The sequence below is a fragment of the Armigeres subalbatus genome, chromosome 1 (assembly GCF_024139115.2).
Source record: "Armigeres subalbatus isolate Guangzhou_Male chromosome 1, GZ_Asu_2, whole genome shotgun sequence".
NCBI classification, from domain to species: Eukaryota; Metazoa; Arthropoda; class Insecta; order Diptera; family Culicidae; genus Armigeres; species Armigeres subalbatus.
The window spans coordinates 281,790,191-281,810,119 of NC_085139.1; the positions used below are offsets into that span (position 1 = coordinate 281,790,191).

General features: G+C 43.1%; 1 protein-coding gene across 4 annotated transcripts in view; it reads right to left on the minus strand.

Moving 5' to 3' along the window:
- The window catches only part of LOC134207650 (AMP deaminase 2), a 100,878-nt gene that overhangs the window by 64,752 nt on the left and 16,197 nt on the right, over window positions 1–19,929 (minus strand). For 3 of the 4 annotated variants that reach the window (XM_062683418.1, XM_062683416.1, XM_062683417.1), the window contains exon 1: window positions 6,779–7,109. The exons of the other annotated variant lie outside the window; for it this stretch is intronic. The gene's annotated coding sequence lies outside the window, so the exon portion shown is untranslated. Of the gene's footprint in view, window positions 1–6,778; window positions 7,110–19,929 lie in introns of those variants that run through there. 4 annotated transcript variants of the gene reach the window in all.

A 19,929-nucleotide genomic window follows, 5' to 3' on the forward strand; every position in this document is an offset into this window, starting at 1 on the left:
CATGTAGGTGCAATTGTTATTTCACCGTTGAACACTTATGTTATTCACCGCTGACACTTTGAGAACACTTCCACTTTATCTTTTCTTCAAACCGCCTCGATGTCAAATTCAGCCGCACGACTTGAATACTTTGCAATATGTGAGAACATGATTCTCTTGACAGAAGCTTCTTCCTTCCGATTAGGGTAAATAAAATGAGCATGATGTTTTTCATAAAATGCATTATGATTTTTTTCATTTTAGCTTTGAACAAAGTACCAAAAGGTGCCTTATGAAATTCATTACATGCAACGAATTAACAACATACGTCCCAATAATGAAGTCTAAAGCGCTCAATATGAAAAGCATGAGGGACTTATGTTTCAACCAATTTCAGCAATCTTGTAGATTCATAAGTTTTGCCTTATGTATTTCGTATGTTCATTTGCCTGAGTGATAGGACAGAAGGGTAAACTCAGCAGTGCGGCTATTATCAAGTATGCGAGTAGTGGCCTTTCGTAAGATGCGCTCAACCCTAGCATCGCGTCTCTTCAGTACGGTAGCATCTACGAGTTACTGGATCATATACGGTACTGTGAAGCCAATCAGGAGCTGTGTAAACGTCGAAGTTTTCCGTCTACGAGCATCAACCAGAAGCAGCCAATGAATAATCCGATACCGAAAAAGTCACACGAGGAAAGTAAGTCGTCCGGAAGCTCAACGAGTTTGAAAAAGCAGAGCGACGAGTGTTTTAATTGCCATGGAACGGGACTTCTTATTCTTCTTCTTATTTGTATTACATCCTCACACAGGGACAGAGCCGCCTCGCAGCTTAGTGTTCATGAAGTACTTCCACAGTTATTAACTGCGAGGTTTCTAAGCCAAGTTACCATTTTTGCATTCGTATATCATGAGGCTAACACGATGATACTTTTATGCCCAGGGAAGTCGAGACAATTTCCAATCCGGAAATTGCCTAGACTGGCACCGGGAATCGAACCCAGCCACCATCAGCATGGTCTTGCTTTGTAGCCGCGCGTCTTACCGCACGGCTAAGGAGGCCCCTAAATCTACGATTACTGATGAAAAATGCATCTAAAAATAGTTTTCTCGATGCCATGGCTTTTTTTGTCCGTTTGAAGTACAGACCAAAATAAACAAATGCTGAAAAAACTGATCAAACCATCAAAATTATCATTAAAATGCGTACACAATCATAAGAAATATTCTGAAATGCGATTACTAACGGTTTTACAGGTCGGACTCGATTATCAGGGGTTCGATTATCCGGAATTTTAGACTCGATTATCAGGAGTATTTTTTTCTACTTTTTTTTTAAATTTAATTTTTTAATTTCAATAATATCTTCTTCTTCTTCTTATTGGCATTACACCCCCACACTGGGACAGAGCCGCATCGCAGCTTAGTGCCAAGCAGCTTTCTAAGCCTAGTTACAATATTTACATTCGTATATCATGAGGCTAATACGATGATACTCTTATGCCAAGGGAAGTCGAGACATTTTCTAGACCGGCACCGGGAATCGAACCCAGCCACCCTCAGCATGGTATTGCTTTGTAGTCGCACGTCTTACCACACGGCTAAGGAGGGCCCCAATAATCTATAAACATAAAAATGAATTTCTGTCTGTCTGAACCTTATAGACTCGGAAACTACTGAACCGATCAGCGTGAAAATTTGTATGCAGAGATTTTCAGGGCCGGGGAAGGTTCTTAAGATGGTTCGAGACCCCTCCCGCTTTGGAAAGGGGAGCTCCCATACAAATGAAACACCAATTTCTTCATAACTCGAGATCTAATCAGAAAATAAATCTATTTTAGGCGAAACGAAGTATAATAACTAGTATAATAATATAATATACAATATAAATATTTTAACAATATGGGGCGTATCTAGGTTGTGGGAGGGGGTTGAAAAAGGGATTGTTTTGCATATTGAAATTTGACTATTCGCGAAGTCGAAGCAAATTCTGCACTTCCCTCCTATGGGAAATCCCATTGCTATCTGTCAGAGTTTGAGTGAAACATGGCCGCCATCTCCTCCTCTCTATTGCTCTACTGTAAAAACCCATAAAGAACTGTCATTGTTTGTGTGAAGAATTTTGCTTCGACTTCGCGAATTGGCTTGTGTCTCGGGCAGGCATTGAAAAAAATCTGATCATGAGTAAAAATCGGCTAAATTCATGCCAACTTGATGCTCTACTGCGGCCTAATCGCTGATGCTTTCTAGATCGTTGAAATTTGGCGTTCGTTGATTCAATGTTTAAAGATCTTCTTCGCTCACCAATGGGAGACAACTGAGTGAGGCAAATCACTTAGTAACCTAACAATGAGTGTTGTTACCACACGCTGTTAGAAAAATCTTTTCAGACATTAGGAAAATTAAGTCCGATATAAGAATGGAACTCTGATACACTACATGGGAGGCTTTGATACTTTCTCTCCTCCATCCCAGCTACTTGAAAGCAGAGTGCATAAAGCAGAACACCTGATGTGTTTTGGTTTTATTCTAGTAGAGCGAGCGTAACACAAATGCTCCAATCGTAGCTTCCCTGGATACCATACCAAGTTTGGCTTGGCGAACTCTGTTGCTCGTTGTTTACGCAGCAACGATCGCTCATAATCATTGTTTGGTATCCATCTGAGCAAGGCTGTTCACTCACTTGCATAGAATGCTATGATTCAATTAGATCAATGCTCGTCCACTTCACTCACGCTTTCAATGCCTGATCTCGTGTTTGCAGAAATCGCTCTCGATAGATAACGAACGACGATAGAAGAGAGGCAAAAACCTCTCCGAATCATAACAAGCCATGAAAACAAAACTATTGCACTTGTATACAAGTTGTAAAAACTGATTCGGATAGGCGGCCCCCACCGAGGGGGTTTGATAAAACGCTTTGTTTTCGCTCATTTTATGTTGGGGACCATATTTTTTCGCACAGCTATGTAAAACAAGTTGAAATGCATAATCACAACAGGTGCCCCTTGCAATTGGGGATTATTAAAAGAAATTTATCATGGGTTGTAGTCCTCCGAATCAGTTCATTATTTATTTATTTATTTATTTATTTAATTATAATTCATCTGACAGCTTAGTCCTAATGAATGAAACTAAAAACTAACGGTTATAATAGGAGTGACCTCTTCACCCTATTTTTGAAACGTTCGGGTGAATCGCAAAAGTCAAAAAGCACCTCAACCATTATAAATGTCCTGATCATTGCAGAGACTGGTTCGTTGTGCCCAAAGAATGTGCGGTGAAATCGATCCTGCAGTAGTGATCGTTGTCGAAGAGGTCGTTGAATGGCACGAATATCCAGTAGCCCGAGCAACCAAGGAGAGTCGATTTCTCCGCACAGTAGTTTAGCCACGAATGTCGCTTGCTGAAGCTTTCGCCTTCTCTCGAGGGTGTCCATATTGAGCAGTTTGCATCGAGCAGGATATGGAGGAAGATTAAGCGGATCACGCCATGGTAAATGACGCAGGACCATTCGAATAAACTTCCGTTGAGAAAACAAAACAACAACTGTATCGAAACCGATACTGCATTGCTTCTCAATAGCACTGGAGTAATTCGACATGCACTTAAACACTATGGATACGGGTAACGCTACAATAGATCTAATAATTGGTCGCAGTGGCACACCCGAGCAGGAAAAAAAAAACCTCCGTTGGACACGTTCAATTCTCAAGTTCCATACAACGTCATTCGGAGTCCAGACAATAAAAGCGGTTTCCACGATACGTCGCACCAGCGCACAGTACAAGGACTCCAAGCAGTGTGGATCAGTGAAGTCCTTCGCAATTTTCGATATGAACCCAGCTCGCATTTTGCCTTGGCAATTATCGACGTATAATGGGCGTTGAACGTCAGTTTTGGATCCAACACAACTCCAAGATCAGTAACCACCGTAACTCTTTTGGGTGTTTTGAACGATGGAAAGTCATAACAGAGCACTTTGGAACACTGACAGTCAATTTGTTCTGATAGCACCATGTAATGAACACGTTCAACCAATTTTGCAGTCATCAACTGATCGTACTATTAGATATATTTTCAGGTAGTCTGCATAGATAATTCTGCAATCCAAACCCAATTTCGATGCAACGTCGTTAAAGTAGAGTGTAAACAGCAGAGGTCCCAAGTTGCTTCCTTGAGGCACGCCAGATAAGTTGCAGAAAGGGGACGAAACGCACGAGTCAATTTTCACACGGAGTGTTCTGCCAGTTAGGTAAGAACCAAGCCACGAAGTGAGTCTGGTCGTTGGGTCGCCGAGGCGCGATAGTTTGGACAACATGATGTTGTGGTCGATCTTGTCAAAAGCAGCCTTCAAATCGGTGTAGAAAACATCTACTTGAGCCTTATTCTCCATAGCAGTAATACAAGTGTGAGTGAAGTTGAGCAGGTTTGTCGTGACTGATCTACCCGGCATAAAACAATGCTGATCAGTAGAGATGTTGTTCTTCGATTGGCTAAGAATAACATCAGTGACAATTATTTCGAATAATAACTACCGAAAAACGTCGCTCACGGTATGCTACCTATCGAGAGTGTTTACAGACATGATAAGTGAGAGGTTTTCTCATTCTCCTTTGGATTCAAACCCTGCTTGTATATCAAATTAATGGATTCAAATGAATTTATTACTGTTGTATGTATTCATACAAAATATGATTATTTGAAGAAAAAATAAACGATCCTGGAATGGAAAGGACTGAAATAGGGGTGTTCCATATATCAAATCTAATTTTCATGAATCATTTAATTTCTTTAGAACATATCCACAAACTTCTCGCTTCAAGAACTTTTTCGTGGAAGTCCGTTTCCGCTCTTTTCCTTCCATGCAATTACTTGATTGATTGTCAATTAAGTTGTTGCATTCGAGATATTTATACCGATGTTTCCAAAACTAGTGAAGCAGTCGCTCATTCGACAGATTGGCATTTTCATCAATCAGGAAAAGTTTATCTGAATTACCAAGCTAATTTTTGGAAGATCCTCTCAATTTCCAGGGAAAATTCCTCTTATTTCCTGTTCAGAAATTCGTCTGAATTCGCTTAGTCTGGGGGATCCTTAACATTGTTGGATATCAGAAATTGGATGGATTGGACAATTGACTCAAAAGTTTCATTGCTTTCTGTCAGGCGTTTTCCTAAAGAATTCGTTATTTAAGTGCAAATTTGTTTTTTTTTCTAGTGATTCGATTATCCGGTGTGAAAAAAAAATCGATACTCCGGATAATCGAGTCCGATCTGTATAAAAAAGAGTTGATGTTTTGGTCTTAATTTAGTTAAATAAAAGGTGGCGAAATTCCATTCTAGTTCTGAAATTTAAGCCTGAGTTCATTTTCGCCACCATCAACAGCATCGCAGTATGGGGAAAAGGGCGCCCATTAATCGAAAAATTTAATTTCTCCAATTTGTCTAATTTATATATCATATGAAAGTACATCGCAACGTATATGGGTCACGAATTTTTTTAGTGCTTTTTGACACAAAGTCAAGTTGTCTACAAGCGTGATTGATGACTTCTTTCTGGTGTTCCTTGAACATCAGCTCGGCATCGAGAAAAAACTCCAAGATCTCGAACAGAACGAACACTGTTTAGCCGATCTCAAAGCTCCTGCAGCTTGATAGAAGGATGCTTCCCTGTGGAACATCAGACCCTTTATGAACAAATTCAATATAGAGGGGCCTATTGTAATAGCCAGTTTCCTCTGATTCAGATAGGAGGAAAGTTTCACAAAAGTACTGATATTCCCTAAATTTTATAATCCATTTTACCAATTTTCCTGAAACTTTATATAATGTCAAAAATTTTAATCTGTGTCTCATGCATACCTCATAAACAGTTGTAGTAATCACAAATAAATTCTCATATAAAGAACTTAAGAAAGGCAAAAACTGTTCCGAATCATAGCAAGCCATGACAATAAATGTATCAAACTTGTATACAAGTGCGAAAAAATGATAATGATTCTCGCTTTGTTCTCGCTCATTTTATGTTGGGGGCCGCACTGTGTAGAACAAATTGAATTGCATCATCAGAACCAGTGCTACCCGCGTTTCGAGTTTTTTTTAAAGAAAATTATCATGAGGTATACCTCCCGAATCAGTTCTATATCATGACAGCTTGCGAAAAAAGTCCCTTACTATGCTACATATCGTATACAGAGATGATAAGTGAGAGACTTCTTCATTCTCTTTTGGATTCAATCCCTGATATTTAGACATTATTTTGCAAACAAATGAACAGATTTTCTTGGTAACACTGAACTGTCTCTATTGATACTTCTTGAAAAATGTTGTACATCCCATCGAAAAGCATCCCATACAGAAATAGAAATACAAAATTGCTTTTCATTTTCTAAAACCAAACATGAAAACCCGTAAGAATTGCAATTGTACGCGTTTATTCATTTTATTCCACCTCCCTCCCCCAATCATTTTCTTCAAACTGGGTGGCTGCGTCATTTCGCGCTCATTCTCTGTTTTCAGAGCCGCGTCAAGTGTTTTTCCTACTTGTCTACCACGGAATGATCGGATATTAATGACTTTCGACACGGAACAGGCCACGAGTTTTCTCAGTTGTCTCGGTTTTGTTTTCCACTATTTTTTGGTGAACTTCATGCATCGAGATCGTGACCAAGCAATATCCGTGCGGTGCAGGGCGTTGCATATTCGGTCTCAGCTGCGAGGAAAATTTCGGCGAAAATCGGATTTTTCCATTCAGCCCCGATTGTTTACGTAATCGCACTGCGATGTTGTGTGTTTACCGCACTATTCTGGGGGAAATCTTCACTCTCTTCGCTGGATCGGGTCCCGCGAATTAAATTTTCAAACACTTCGATCGCACAACGTCTTCGTTTCGCGGCACACTCCCTTTGGACGGGTCACGGGTTTTAGAATTTTCACACGTTTCCACGAAACTACGCGTTACGGACGGACGGATGGCAGGCAATTATCTTCCCTTCACAGCCTATTGAAGTGCACTTTAGTGGAGGGTATTTGTTGGGGACACCGAGTTGACTGATTCTTCACTGTACGAAACAGATTTGCACACTGATGGGTATGTTTGCCGTTGGGGCTTGAATGTGCATATCTTTGTTGGGGCGCGCTCTACACTGTGGCTGTAGAGACAGGAGGAGAACACCGCGAGCCGATTGTCAACCCGTCTCCCCGTGTCCGTTCGTCGTCGCGTGTTTTGATTCGACACAGCAGCTGCTGCTGGTGGTGTTGCTTTTGGTGGGGCACGCTGTTTTTGAGAAACGATAGCGACGCCGCCGCCGGCTGGCCGGGACTAGTTGGTTGTTTTCCTCGGCGCAATTGTGTGTGTGTTTGTAGGGATGTTCGTTTAGCTCAAAATAGTCTTAGAATTTAGTTGAGGCTTGATAGTCCGGAAAAAAATCCGCCAATCTGTTGTACCCATGTATTTTGAATGGGGCCGCAGGCAAAAACCCCAAACTGTAAACCTCTCAACCTTCGGGGACTCGCGCCGTTGTAAAAAGTACAACACCTTCGAAAAAAGCACGCTTTTTGTTCACAACAGAAGCGGGACTGCGTGAGCGCAAATGTGTAAATCACACAAATTTAGTTAATTATCAGAGACTTTTGCATATTTAGATAGAATCTTATGTAAACTGAATTTGAAAAACTTTTTCAAGTTCTACTTCTTTTGCAAAAGTTTTAAAAAATTGTCGGAACCAAATCGAAATCATTATCGAAAGATAATAATCATCTGCATTTCACGAACGAGAAACGGTCTACTACTAATTGATCCGGAGCCAGCGAAAATGGTACATGTCGCATTGAGTACATTTTACAGGAGACGCATTTTTCCAAAAACTTCGAAAATAAAATTCAAAATAGCAATTTTCTGCAACTCAATTATACCAACGTGTTATGACTGATGTGTCTGAAGGCAGTAATGAGAAATATGCGAAGTTTCTTGATAAATTTCAAGATTGTTGGAACAAAACGCTCATGTATCACTATTAATGGGCACAAGATGTAGCAAAAACCGAAAATCTTTGCCAGTAAAAAGGTACACGTAGATTTAAAAAAAAATAATTATAGGTTCAAGAGAAGACAATGTGAGCCACCCACCGCGAGTTTGCATCGGTGGTGACGAAATCGAGGTGGTAGAAGAAATTGTGTACTTGGGCTCACTGGTGACTGCCGAAAATGATACCAGCAGAGGAATTCGGAGACGCATAGTGGCTGGAAATCGTACGTACTTTGGACTCCGCAAGACGCGGAATTCCCGGAAGAACTTCTGGAGGAATTCCCGGAGGAACTTCCGGAGGAATTCCCGGAGGAACTTCCGGAGGAACTTCCGGAGGAACTTCCGGAGGAACTTCCGGAGGAACTTCCGGAGGAATTCCGGAGGAACTTCGGAGGAATTCGGAGGAACTTCCGGAGGAATTCCCGGAGGAACTTCGGAGGAATTCGGAGGAACTTCCGGAGGAATTCCGGAGGAACTTCCGGAGGAATTCCGGAGGAACTTCCGGAGGAATTCGGAGGAACTTCCGGAGGAATTCGGAGGAACTTCCGGAGGAATTCCCGGAGGAACTTCCGGAGGAATTCCGGAGGAACTTCGGAGGAATTCGGAGGAACTTCCGGAGGAATTCCGGAGGAACTTCGGAGGAATTCCGGAGGAACTTCCGGAGGAATTCCCGGAGGAACTTCCGGAGGAATTCCGGAGGAACTTCCGGAGGAATTCCGGAGGAACTTCGGAGGAATTCCCGGAGGAACTTCGGAGGAATTCCGGAGGAACTTCCGGAGGAATTCGGAGGAACTTCCGGAGGAATTCCGGAGGAACTTCGGAGGAATTCCCGGAGGAACTTCCGGAGGAATTCCGGAGGAACTTCCGGAGGAATTCCGGAGGAACTTCCGGAGGAATTCGGAGGAACTTCGGAGGAATTCCGGAGGAACTTCCGGAGGAATTCGGAGGAACTTCCGGAGGAATTCCCGGAGGAACTTCGGAGGAATCCTCGGAGGAACTTTCGGAGGAACTCCGGAGGAACTTCGGAGGAATTCCCGGAGGAACTTCCGGAGGAATTCCCGGAGGAACTTCCGGAGGAATTCCCGGAGGAACTTCCGGAGGAATTCCCGGAGGAAGGAACTTCGGAGGAATTCCCGGAGGAACTTCCGGAGGAATTCGGAGGAACTTCGGAGTAATTCCCGGAGGAACTTCCGGAGGAATTCAGGAGGAACTTCCGGAGGAATTCCCGGAGGAACTTCGGAGGAATTCCGGAGGAACTTCCGGAGGAATTCCCGGAGGAACTTCGGAGGAATTCGGAGGAACTTCCGGAGGAATTCCGGAGGAACTTCCGGAGGAATTCCGGAGGAACTTCCGGAGGAATTCGGAGGAACTTCGGAGGAATTCCGGAGGAACTTCCGGAGGAATTCCCGGAGGAACTTCGGAGGAATTCCGGAGGAACTTCCGGAGGAATTCGGAGGAACTTCCGGAGGAATTCCCGGAGGAACTTCCGGAGGAATTCGGAGGAACTTCGGAGGAATTCCCGGAGGAACTTCCGGAGGAATTCCCGGAGGAACTTCCGGAGGAATTCCGGAGGAACTTCCGGAGGAATTCCCGGAGGAACTTCCGGAGGAATTCCCGGAGGAACTTCCGGAGGAATTCCGGAGGAACTTCGGAGGAATTCGGAGGAACTTCCGGAGGAATTCCGGAGGAACTTCGGAGGAATTCCGGAGGAACTTCCGGAGGAATTCCCGGAGGAACTTCCGGAGGAATTCGGAGGAACTTCGGAGGAATTCCGGAGGAACTTCCGGAGGAATTCCCGGAGGAACTTCCGGAGGAATTCCCGGAGGAACTTCCGGAGGAACTTCGGAGGAATTCCCGGAGGAACTTCGGAGGAATTCCGGAGGAACTTCCGGAGGAATTCCCGGAGGACCTTCCGGAGGAATTCCGGAGGAACTTCCGGAGGAATTCGGAGGAACTTCCGGAGGAATTCCGGAGGAACTTCCGGAGGAATTCCGGAGGAACTTCCGGAGGAATTCGGAGGAACTTCCGGAGGAATTCCCGGAGGAACTTCCGGAGGAATTCCTGGAGGAACTTCCGGAGGAATTCCTGGAGGAACTTCCGGAGGAATTCCCGGAGGAACTTCCGGAGGCATTCCCGGAAGAACTTCCGGAGCAATTCCCAGAGGAACTTCCGGAGCAATTCCTAGAGGCACTTTCGGAGGAATTCCCAGAGGAACTCCCGAAGGAATTCCCGGAGATACTTCCGGAGGAATTCCCGGAGGAGCTTTCGGAGGAATTCCCGGAGGAACTTCCGGAGGAATTCCTGGAGGAATTCCTGGAGGAACTTCCGGTGGAATTCGGAGGAACTTCGGAGGAATTCCCGGAGGAACTTCCGGAGGAATTCGGAGGAACTTCCGGAGGAATTCCGGAGGAACTTCCGGAGGAATTCCCGGAGGAACTTCCGGAGGAATTCGGAGGAACTTCCGGAGGAATTCCGGAGGAACTTCCGGAGGAATTCCCGGAGGAACTTCCGGAGGAATTCGGAGGAACTTCCGGAGGAATTCCGGAGGAACTTCCGGAGGAATTCCGGAGGAACTTCGGAGGAATTCGGAGGAACTTCCGGAGGAATTCCCGGAGGAACTTCCGGAGGAATTCCGGAGGAACTTCCGGAGGAATTCGGAGGAACTTCGGAGGAATTCCCGGAGGAACTTCCGGAGGAATTCCCGGAGGAACTTCGGAGGAATTCCGGAGGAACTTCGGAGGAATTCCCGGAGGAACTTCCGGAGGAATTCCGGAGGAACTTCCGGAGGAATTCCCGGAGGAACTTCCGGAGGAATTCCGGAGGAACTTCGGAGGAATTCTGGAGGAACTTCGGAGGAATTCCCGGAGGAACTTCCGGAGGAATTCCCGGAGGAACTTCCGGAGGAATTCGGAGGAACTTCCGGAGGAATTCCCGGAGGAACTTCGGAGGAATTCCCGGAGGAACTTCCGGAGGAATTCCCGGAGGAACTTCGGAGGAATTCGGAGGAACTTCCGGAGGAATTCGGAGGAACTTCGGAGGAATTCCGGAGGAACTTCCGGAGGAATTCCCGGAGGAACTTCCGGAGGAATTCCCGGAGGAACTTTCGGAGGAACTTCCGGAGGAACTTCCGGAGGAACTTCCGGAGGAACTTCCGGAGGAACTTCCGGAGGAACTTCCGGAGGAACTTCCGGAGGAACTTCCGGAAGAACTTCCGGAGGCATTCCCGAAGGAACTTCCGGAAGAACTTCCGGAGGCATTCCCGAAGGAACTTCCGGAGGAATTCCCGAAGGAACTTCCGGAGGAATTCCCGGAGGAACTTCCGGAGGAATTCCCGGAGGAACTTCCGGAGGAATTCCCGGAGGAACTTCCGGAGGAATTCCCGGAGGAACTTCCGGAGGAATTCCCGGAGGAACTTCCGGAGGAATTCCCGGAGGAACTTCCGGAGGAATTCCCGAAGGAACACGAGCCAATCATTCAGCGAAAATCCAATGAATCATGGAAAGCTGCTGGTGGAGTCACGGTCCCGGACCAAAATCCGACAATCTATCCAGTATTGGTTTTAAATTGATTTTTTCAATATTCAAAAACTATCGAATTGTGAACACCTCTAAGACCGCGTGTACACTGGGGGCAATAATCAAGCCGCATTCACCAGCGATAATTTCGCAATGATTTGTAATTTCATACATATTTACTCGACCGAATAACCGTTTCCGATTGTATGATGGCGACGGTTGTTTATCAGCTTAAAAGGCGTATCGTATCCACTCGTCGTATCACTTGCACTTGAGGATGAGGCACACAACCACAGAGGAGCCATACCGTTGCTGATTAATAATATTGATAAAACATTGTTTCCCCTGATTTCTGCAGAGCCACAATCGGTTCGGTTTAGTCTGCCGTCGGTAGACTTATGAATGAAACACGACCTTTCCGCGACTGTAGAGAAACTGGGTTTAGAAGACAACGCTTGAACTTGACACCCTTGCGGGAGTACCTATTTGAACGCGACCGGTACGAACGTTTACAGACAACTGTCGTCGGGTGATTTGCTGCTATTTGAAATTAGATCAAGTTCCCTCGAGGAATACAACGTACTCGTGACTTTGGAATTCATATCTTCCACGTCAGATACTATTTGGTTTTTGAGAAATTTTGTTCGCACTGATATGCTAATTGTTCCAAAACCGGGTTCAACGTGGAGCAGTTCAGTACGTCGTTGCTCAGTCAAGGCAAAGTGGTAGGTATTATATGATTTTTGAAAACATTAAGGTGAGATTGTCACAATAAAGCTGACATTAGGTTATAAATACTTGCGGTGCTTGATAATGCTAATAAAAAATGCCAATCAAACAAGCCTCGCTGATGCCGACTCGATGATAGTACACTCAAATGGTGCGGTCATAAAAAGTTTATTTTCAAGATGCTATTAATAATACTTTTTGGCAAATGCACGAATTGGCGCTAGAATAGAGGTAATTAATGGCGCTTTCGGCTGCTTAAATATGTGCATGGCATAAAATAATTACTTGGATTGATCCATACTGTTGGGAGAATTTGACATTAGTCAATCTAATATGCCGTTTACAGAATCATTTTAGTTCAACCAATAGTAGCAGAATGCTAGTGGCCTCAAATCAAGACTCAGATAGTCATACCAAGCAGGAAAGAAGATCTTTTAGGTTAGAGATTTTCTGGACTTCTCTGGACAAGAGTATCATTGTGCTTGTCATATATTAGGTTGCATTGCATCTATAATATTAAGTTAAGAGTCAATAAGGAGCTAGTTACAAGCAAAATCAAATAGCTGGCAATAAAAGCCTAAAAGAAGAGAAACGCTAGTGGCACTGTGCCAATAAAAATTAAATGGTTTTGTGCATTGTTTTAGACCTTCAGAAACTCGCATGGTCCTCAACCACTCACGCAGCCCCGGCGCTCTTGAGCGACAAGCGTTTCGAAGATGTACTTTTTACAACGGTACGAGTCCCGAAAGGTTCAATACGGATTTTACACTTCGATCGGTATTCGAAGCCCGTTGAACCGAATAAAAACAGGCGTTGATAACACGAATAACGAGGACATTGACGTTCCTATATTTACGTACTTCTACCTCAGAAGAGCAGATGTTTGGTGCACGTGCTGAGCGGATGGATTTGATGTTGCAGCGAAAAATGTTGGCATCTTTTCTTTTTGTACACTTGCCGACGGACAACCGTAAAATGAATTCTTATCCATTTTCATGTGTAATGATTACCAATGATCACATTCGAATTGATGCAGCAAAAAACCACTGTGCATGATCAGTACAGGCAAAAAACGGACATTGCCGAGATCAGAAATGAAAACTGAATGTTTAGGAAGTAAATTTTAAAACATTTCCTAGCAATTCAAGAAGCAATTTTTCAAAACGGCTATCATACGTAGAGGTGTGCGCCGCCGCGCCACGCCGCCTCCGCCGATATTTTTGCATCGGCGCGCCGCCGTTTAGTATATGTCTCGCTGATCTGTAGTTTTCCACGCCAATTGAAATTTGAAGAAGTCCGCAGAATTTTCAGTGGAAATTCCGGAGATTCAGTGGAATTTCCGTAGAATTTTCTGATTGATCTCTATAATATCACGTTGAAGCTCCAGAGAATTTTTCGTGAAGATAACAATGATTTGCTCGAAAATTCCGTACAATTTCTTGTTGAAATTTTGAAAAACTCTCCGTAAAAACTAAGAAAAAATTCGTACGGAAATTGCGAAGGATTTTCTGTTGAAATTTGAAAACCGTGGAATTGACAAATGACAAACCAACTCAACTTGCCTTGAATCTCCAATACATACATTTTAAAATCTATTCAAACCTCAATTCTTCAAGTTCAGTAGACCCTCTAAACTGTCAGAGCTTTCCTATTTCTTCCGATTATCTGGATGTTCTACATGCCTACAATGTGGTGTACTGAATCCGTCACTTTGAGCTGCATAATATTCTTAGTTGCACATTGAATGATTGACCGACCTGGCTTTTCTTTGTTCGAGTATGGCAAACGTGAACAATGTCCCATTTGGAATTAAAATAAATCATTCCAAATCCACCAGACTACTGTAAGCAGTCTGTGCAATATTCGCCACAAAGTCTAACAATTGCCCTGGTGATAAGATAAGCATCGTGTCGTCTTCAAGACCGCCGGAATAAGTTCCTCAAGCGAATAGCAGCTTTCATTAATACATAGTAACTATATAACGTCTTCCCTTGTTTAGATTTCGAGTAAAGGCCGGTGAGTTTCAAGTAAGAGCGGTTCACAAGCAATCTCTAACGCGATAAAAGGTTAGATTTCAAATTTGATGTCTGTAGTAGATGATGATGCGCCGAAGCTAATTAGATTTCACACATGTCTGTGACATTATTCTAATGAGCATAATATATAGTACATCAAATAGAAGCAATGTTAAAACGCATTCTAGCTCGATATATAAGAGAGAGCTTGTTGGCTAAGTGCGTGCACCGTTGGGCAATAATGGTACTAATGAGATGTGACTGCGTTGCTAACTTAAATTATATGGAAGAAGGCATCTATAAAATTAAAACGAATATGCACTGCAACTGTAGATTCACTGCCAAACAAACGAAACAGCTTGGGCATTCTGTTGAGTTATCGTCCCCTTGGGGTATTTTCCATTCAATAAAGCTACGCAAAACGATTTCTTGTACGTACCCAAAACCAAAAACATCACTTAAACACGTTCTACCACATTGAACGGCATAGCAACACCGATCAAGCACCTTATCTCAAGCATAGGCCTCTCTCGAAACAACGTTATCAATCTTATGCCACGTTAAGACAGGGCAAGTGGATTGAACTAGTCGCTTGAATTCAATGCGAATTGATCAATTGTTGTTGTTGTTCAATTCACTTGCCCTGTCAAAACATAGCAAGTCAAATTGAATGCATAATTGCTCAAAATTAAAACAACGTGCTAATGTGCTTATGTTCAGATCAATGAGTTTGCTATTTTTTCGCTCAAATTATTTGCATTTGTTCGCTCAAATATGTTTTCGTGTATTAGGGTTATGAAAATCTGTTGCATATTCTACGTCATATTTTACCTTGATTTTATATTTCTTAAGGTAAATTGGGGCAAATAAGTCCAGTAAGGCATGAACGTCCATCCTTACAAATAGGTGAGGAACGATAACGAGTATGTTTATGTGATCTCGGTTGTATGAAAACGTGAAGTGAATTGTCAGTCTGACAGTTCTCGCTTAACTTTTCAAAAGGACTCAAGTAACATTTTTTTCATGAATTAATTTGAGTACTGCAATCAAAAGCTTTCATATTGGTCTATTGATTGCAATATTCAAATTATTTCATGAAAAAAATGTTACTTACGTTACCTTTTGAGAAGTTAAGCGAGAAGTGATGAGATGAGATTTCCATATTTAGTTGATAGATCTTCACTTACTCTTAGTGCGTGGAATTGAGTATAGCCCAACAATCATTGGAAGCTGATAGAGCACTTATTCAAACAAAAATAGCAAAAACTTGTTTAGCTTAAATTGTATGTCGAAAAAAGGGCGGATGACGCATTCACATCCTGCAAACTTGTCCCAGTGAGACTGATGTTTTAGCAGCATGTCCAGGAGACTGGAAGAGTTTATTTCATTGAATGCATTAGCATTAGCATTGTTACGGTGTAATTCGTAGATTGGACACTAGTGATACTCATGTTTTACTTTTGAGATCCTTATCTAGAATTCTATCAGAAATCAAGAAGGGGAGTGGTCCTTGATTCCAGTCTTAAACAAAAATAACAAAAAGCATGAGGATTACTACTCCTGGCCACGCCCATCTTCACCGTAACTAGGGAGAGGAAGGAAGTGTTGATGTAGTACTTACTTAACGAAAGGCCACCGACTTAGCGACACCCTCATAAGTACCACGGAGTTGGATAATGAGGAAGGTATTCGTTGGGTCAGGATTTGCCTGTAGCTGGCAATGTAACCGTGGTAGATCTTACCCCGTAACACACCACGTAAAGGTGTCTACCCAGCGTTACGGGTCTTGTTGAGAATCGGACGGTTTCGGGGCGGTGGAAAACACTTCTGTTTAGCAGTTCAACAGAAGCAGCTTAAAGCTGTAATTTTTTATTAATAATTACTTCAGCGATAATCTACATCTAGTACTTACAATAGACGAAACCTCGACTCAAAACGCTTCTTATTTGTCTTGTTTTTAACCTAACAAATGGGTGTGTTTTATTATTAATTTTAGGAACAAATTTAGGAATTCAATTTTAGAAATAAGTTTTAGCTAGCATCTATTTAGGTTTTATAGTAGAATAAGTTTTAGGTAGTTTTAATAGGGATTTTCAATTTAGATTAACAAATTAGCTAACTCACGTGTCGGAATTTAACCCAGAATGGAGCCTAAGCGTATTCCTGCCTCAAACGGCTTGTAACGGAACTTCAGTGGACAGATTTCGGGTTTAACGGAGAATTATAGGATCTGGAGAACTTGACACGGGAGGGTGTCGACTGGATTCAACAAAATTAACTGCCCTGAGGTACATAAACGGAGTAGTAATAATTTGGCCGACACAGACACTGCTAGTTAACGAATTCGGATTGTTTATCCTTCATTCTTCCCTTCCTTCTCGTTGACGTTCCGTCGCGATGACAGCTGCAGGGGAGCGTCCGGAATCTGCACTACTATTAGCAGTGTTGGAAGAATGGTGGTTTTCAACATCCCCCTCCCAGTTTGCATTTTGCCGTCGTTGCAATCGGACGGACAAAAACGTTGTCTTCACGTGATAATAGGTACTGTATGTACCGAACAGAAGTTTTTTGCCTTTTGTGTGTGGATCAATACGGTCGTTCGTTCGTTGTGCCTTGCGGTGAGCGATAATGCAAAAGAAAAACAATCTCATGACGCTAGTGAATACGGTGCAATTCCGTTTTCCGCTGTCCGCTCCCCGTCCAACATGGGTTGAGATTGCCGGTTTTGTGAAACAGTTAGACACCGATGTTAATCGTATGGAAACTGTATACAAAACTACTGAGGACCGGTCTTTATTCGTGAAGTTCACTTCTTCAGAAGCCATGCAGGATGCACGCGAACCGTAAAAGTTTCGGTATTCGAGTGGAAGGGCTGTGGAAGTTCGAATGATTTTTGCGGGCAGCAACATTTGATATGTCCAGGTGTTTGACCTTCCAACAGAAATACCCGATGCAGATGTATCTTTGTTGCTTGGGCAATACGGTACAGTGGAGTGTCCAGTTCGCGAAAAATTTCCAGTGAATTTGGGGCTCGATCATTTGTACACGGGTGTACGTGGCGGCGTCTTCATAGATGTGAAACATGAAATACCGTCGTCGCTGGAAATCGCGAATCATAGAGGCAGAATTTTCTACGAGGACAAAGATGCATGTCCTCTGCGAAGTGAACGGAATCAAGAGAAGCCCAAGAGATCGTCAAACACTTATGCTGGAGTAGTAAGCGGAATCCAGGAAAATGAAGAATGTGCCGAATAGGAAGTTATCGAGGAGGAGACAATCGAAGTTTTGGACGAGGAGATGCAGCAATCTACGGAAACAGAAGAAGAACAGGATCCAACGAAAATCGTATTTAAAAATAAAACTGATCAGCTGTGGTATGAACGCAAGGGTATACTGAATTATACAGAGAAAAAAGAAAAAATGATGCGAGAATACGCTGAGGAACAACGGAAGAAGAAAGGGGAAGATCTGCTAGAACAAGAAAAGTATGCGGCTCGCAAAAAAGCGCGAAAAAATGCTGTATATAGATAAGATAAGTTTGTTATTCAATAAGTTTATCGACTCCGTGGAGTTGTATACAAAACAAATGAGCCTAAAATAAATCAATTAGGAAAAAAACATCCCCCCTCCCGTGCAGATCCAGGGTTCCTTGATTCTGGTAATCGCGGACATCCAGTACAGCTAACTTCACCACTGGTCGTTTTAGTATCCCTCCTGCGGTTTTTACCACTGCACTTCGGACTTGGCCGTCCTTTCCTTTTGAGATGTCTATGACACGAGTTTGCTGCCATCCGTTCCGTTTGTTTTCCTCGACAACAACAACCACATCTCCGGGCTCCATGGGTTTCACGGGCTCGAACCACTTCGTCCGTCTTGATATTGTTGGGAGATACTCGCGGACCCAACGTCTCCAAAACACGTCCGCTAGATACTGCGACAACCTCCAACTGTCACGCAATATAGCTCCATCACACACCAGTGGACTCTTCGGTTGTAGTATACCACTCGAGCCGTATAGCAGAAAATGGTTCGGGGTTAACGCTTCTTGTTCGGCATCGTCCAGTGGAACGTACGTCAGTCATCGTGAGTTGACGATCGCCTCCGCTTCCAGCACCACAGTTTCCAGGACCTCGTCATTTGGATGATGAGCATGTTGTGAAATGTCTCCCATCGTGGCCTTTACCGAACGCACCATGCGCTCCCAACAACCGCCCATATGGGGGGCATATGGGGGATTGAAATGCCAGCTCGTCCCCGCATTGGTGAACGTCACTGCACAACCTTCATGAATGGTTTTTAGCTGCTCCGTCAACAGGTTGTTAGCTCCTCGGAAACAGGTTCCATTGTCGGAGTAGAAGTCAGATGGAGATCCTCTGCGTGCACAAAATCTGCGAATTGCCATCACACAGGACTTCATGGAGAGACTGTGGACTATCTCCAGATGTACCGCCCGCGTAGTGTGACACGTAAACAGTGCTACCCACCTACCCACCCACCGTCAATCGAACCTTCGGAAGCGGCGCCATCATCGGTGGTTTAGGTACAGCCTTTTGAACCTTGCAGTGCTGACAGTTTTTGGTGACACTTTGTAATATTCAACTTCGGAATACGAAACTGCTGACGAATCTCGTTGAACACCGTTTCACGGTTCTGATGTTTAAAGCGACGGTGATAACTATCGACGAGCAGCACGGTTAGCTTGTTGTCTTTCGGTAATATAGGACAGAATTCGAAATTATAACAAGTTTTTAGGATAAGTTGAAGTAATTCGATGTTAGAAAGGACTTAGCGAACAAAGAAACCGAAGCGAAATAATGAAATTGTATTAGGACTTGTTGTACACCTAAACATAGTACGAAAACACAATTTCATCTAAATGATAATTTCATTTAATCAAAAGAAACATTCATAAATTACGCAACGTTTAGCTGGGAGGGGTTGTGAGATGTATGACGATCCATATGATTTTTAGAGGATTCATACAAAAAGTGTAATATAGGGGAAAATGGTGATGAAATAGCCAAATTTTACATTACGTGATTGGTGGACTTTCTTTAAGAAAAATTCCTTTGTATACGCCACGTGAAACCTGATATATATTTTTACCTCTGTAGTTTTTTGTATATACAAAAAACAATGGTTTTTCGTATGAAAATGCACATTTTTAGGACCCCCTCCCCCTTTAAGAGTTACGTAATCTTTAAACGTTCCCTAATATATGCTCATTAAACATCAATTAAATGTTATTAACTCTTATTTGTGTTAATATATACTTAAAGCACATGATTGGATAAATGCGTACTCTTACCCCACCCGATGCGCACTTTTACCCCACCGGTGGGGTAAGAGTGCGTTTTTCACTTGTCTTGCAATAAGGGTTCTACTAAAACGAATATCAATAATTTCAATATTTTTTGCACTGGGTAACATAAAGGAAGAGTATATGAATCATCGACACTGATTTGATATGCAGAAGCTTGCTTCATAAGGGCCACAGGATCGATTGAAAACTAAGTGCGTACTCTTGCCCCACTCTACTCTACTACTTGTCGTACCGAAGAAACAACGAGGAACTTCGACTTCACCCAATCGCCTCAAGAGCTGCGTCCAATCCTTCCATAGTTCATGCAAGCCTGTTACAATCTTTTCATCCCAATCCGTAC